Below are 3948 nucleotides of genomic sequence, written 5' to 3' on the forward strand. Positions count from 1 at the left end.
ATATATATACATATATATACATATACATATATATATATATAACTTGTGGAATCATATCAAATCGCTTAAAATTAATGCTAAGCGTCTTACACACCTTGGAGTTAGCTTGAATTTACCTTGCCTTGAATCAGCAGGGTTAAGGGGCTATTCGGCCCATTATAAACCCATGAGCTTGTTTATTTCTTTTTTGAAGCTGAGTAGATTCGGAGCAGATACTGCACTCTGTGGTAGTTTGTTCCAGTCATTTATAACTCTCTGGCTGAAGAAGTATTTCCTACCATCTAAGTTTGATCTTTCTTTCTTTATCTTGTAAGAATGTCCTCTTGTTTTTTCGTATTCAGTTTGCTTAAACATTTTTGTAGACTTGCTTTTATCTATCTGTGTTACAATCCAATATGTTTGTATGAGGTCACCTCTGTTTCTACGAAGTGTTGTTAATTTTAATCTTGATAATCGTGTCTCGTATGGTAGATCTTTTAAGTTTGGGATAATTTTTGTCACCCGTGCTTGGACCTTTTCCAACAACTTTTTGTCTTTTCCCTTGTGAGGACTCCATGCTTGCATACAGTAGTCTAAGTGAGGACGCACTAATCTGAGGATGATGTGTTTTAGATTAGTTTCTCTTGATCATACCAAGGGCTCTGTTTGCTTTCTTTGAGGCAGCAGCACACTATGTTGATACTTTCAGTGACTTATGCATAAATATTCCCAGGTCTCCTTTAGTATTTTGCCTCCCATTGTGTAAGTGTTGTGTGGGTTATGGTAGCCTACATGTATAACTCCAGATTTATTGGCATTAAAATTCATCTGCCATTTGTCGGCCCAAGTCTGGAGTTGGTTTCTTGCATTTTCCTAATTTCTTCTTGAGTGGTAACAGTGTGGGAAAGCTTTTTATCGTCTGCGAATTAGCTGATTTGTGATAGTTCACTAATCCTGTCTTCCATATCATTCATGTAAATCAGGAAGCACAATGGCCCCAATACTGAACCTTTGGATGACAGAGCTTGTAACATTTTAAAATTCTGATTGTGTTCCCGGAGCAATAACCTTCTGTTTCCTATTTGATAACCATGACTGAATCCATTGAAGAACTTTCCCATCGATTCCACAGGCTTTAAGCTTGGTTTACTAATCTCTTATGTAGTAATGTGTCAAAAGCTTTTGCTAGGTCAAGGTACACTACGTCTACTGGAGCTCAATCATCAACAGATTTAGTAAGATATTCGAGGTATTCAAGGTTTCTGGTACAACATTTTCCTGTCGGAAAGCCATGCTGTGAATCACTAATAAGACGACTATGGTTATATAACTAAATGCTCAAGATGATCTCGAATAATGCTTTCCAGTACTTTCCCCATCATAGATGTTGACATATTGGTCGATAGTTTTCAGGCTTTGACCATGTACCTTTTTTGAAGATTGAAGTTTTGTATGCTCTTCGCTCGTTTTCAGATACATAGCTTTCAAATATGATTTGCTGTACAACTCCAGAACCTTAGATGCCGCATTCAATATGCTGATCGGCCTATGATTACTAGTATCAGTCTTTAAATTACTTTTATGGATTGGTTTAATTTTAACCAGTTTAAAAACGTCTAGAACTATCCATTGAGAAAGAGAAAGATTGAAAATATGTGCTATACTAGTTTTTATAGTAGCCGCACTGTCTCTCAGGAAACGTGGAGGGATATTTTATCTATACCAGGACATTTGGACGAATCTAATCTTCTGAGTTCATCTCAACAGTATCTTCATCGACCATAGTGAAATCAAATCTTATATTATTAATTTATTTTTATAAAAATGTTTAAAACATTTAGAATTCACATCATATAATTTTGGAGGAGTTGGTAATTTGGCAAAAAGGGTAGATGCAATAGTAGTAAAGTAATTATTTAAGTGGTTAGAATCTTCCTGGGGGTCATTACAGACATTGCTTTATAATTTTAGTGCAACATTGTTTGTTTAAGCTTTATCTTTTAACTGCTTCCCAAACAATTTAGACAATTCCATAATTTTCATGGTCATTTTAGCTTTACCCTTTTTTTTAAATATCTTTTTGAATAGCATTTCTTAATTGCTTATATTGATCACAGAGAACAGCATTATTTTTATCCTTATTTAATGCCTTTAAAACACAATCTCGTTTTTCAATCTTACTTAAGATGTCGGGAGTCATCCACTTTTCTGTATTATGTTTATACGTACAGTTTTTAATTGAGCAATTTGATCCAGAGTTTATAAGAAAATATATTTAAAATTACTCCATGCAGTATTTACATCATTTGTGCTAAAAATATTTGACCAATTCCTAGAGAGTAACATATCATTAAATACATCTAATATGTAATTGTTTATGAGAGACAGTTATTTTTTAGTTTTTATATGTACAATATGTGGCGAAGTGGTCATTTAGTCCAACTTCAGTAACACCTTGTTATACTTATTTTACTGATATCACTGACAAGTATATGATCGATAATAGATGACATAACTTGTCACTCTTGTAGGGACTTTAATAATTTGTGATAAAGATACCAAATTTAGCATATTATTATAATAGTCCTTATATATCTTAGAAGATCGACATGGCCAGTTTATGTTGAGGTCCCCTAAAATAATTACTTATTTTGAGATAGACGAAAGAACTTTACCAAAAAAGAATGACATCTTGTTATCACTTGACAGTGGAAAATGTGTGCTGTTCACACTTTTAGACTTATCTGCTGCATTTGACACAATAGACCACGAAATCCTCCTACGTCACCTATCAGATTTGGGAATCGGGCATTTAGCTCTTCAGTGGATGCGTACATACTTAACAGGCAGACTTCAATTTGTTAATATTGACGGCCATTTATTTTCTTAGAAATGTGTATGTTCTAGAGTGCCTTAGGGCTCTGTCCTGGGCCCAATCTTGTTTAACATCTATATACTTCCATTGGGGTAACTAATATGGTGTCATAATCTCAATTTTGTATACGGATGACACACATATATTTATCTTTCTCTTGCTCAGATTTTTCTGCCGTTATCAACTCAGTTGAAGTATGTTTTAGTGCTGTAAAAATGTGGATGACACAAAATAAACTAAAGCTTAATGATTCAAAAACGGAAGTTGTAATTTTTCAGTCAAGGTTTAATCCCTTTACCATTAAAAGTTGAGGGTGTGAACATTGGTTCCTGTCTCATTCAGCCTGTAACATCAGCCAGGAATCTTGGTGTTCTTTTCGATACTTCACTTACTCACCAAAACATGTCATGAATATGTCTCGTTCAATCAACTTTTTTCTTCGAAAGATTGGTCAAATCAGGAAGTATTTATCGCAGCATACATGTGAAGTACTTGTTCATGCCCTGGTATCGTCCAGGCTTGATTATTGCAATGCTTTGCTATATGGACTACCTGATACATTAATTTTACGTCTTCAAAGAGCACAAAATGCAGCTGACAGAATCATTGTTAAGAAGAGGAAATCTGATCACATGACACCAGTTTTAAACGATCTCCACTGGCTTCTAGTTCACTACAGAATTTAATTCAAAATCCTTATTGTTAACTTATAAAGCTCTCAATGGTCATGCTCATAACTATATACGCAACATTCTTCAGAATTTGCAACCATCAAGATTCCTTCAGTCTTCTAAAAAACATCAGTTATACACACCCAGATGGAAATTGAAATCTTTCGGGAAGCGTTCTTTTTGCTGTGCTGCACCATATTTATGGAACAAAGTGCCCGCTGAAATACGAAACTCACCAAATGTGAATGTGTTCAAGAGCAATCTGAAAGCTTACCTTTTTTCAAGAGCATTCTGAAAAAGTGTAACAGCGCCACTGAACACTTCTTGATATTGCCACTATATAAATATGTTTTTATTTTTTGATTGATGATTAATATCTGTCTCTTATACACATCTGGTTCGAAGAATAGTCACAGGCCCATA

General features: G+C 34.5%; 1 protein-coding gene across 1 annotated transcript in view; it reads right to left on the reverse strand.

Annotated features, from left to right (window-relative positions):
* Positions 1–3948, reverse strand: part of LOC117112893 (adhesion G-protein coupled receptor G7-like) — a gene marked incomplete at its 3' end in the record, with an annotated part of 49096 nt that overhangs the window by 31672 nt on the left and 13476 nt on the right. The gene's annotated exons all lie outside the window — the stretch shown is intronic.

Source organism: Anneissia japonica, unplaced genomic scaffold (genome assembly GCF_011630105.1).
Source record: "Anneissia japonica isolate Jap-2015-1 unplaced genomic scaffold, ASM1163010v1 scaffold287713_len945575_cov184, whole genome shotgun sequence".
Classification (NCBI taxonomy): Eukaryota; Metazoa; Echinodermata; class Crinoidea; order Comatulida; family Comatulidae; genus Anneissia; species Anneissia japonica.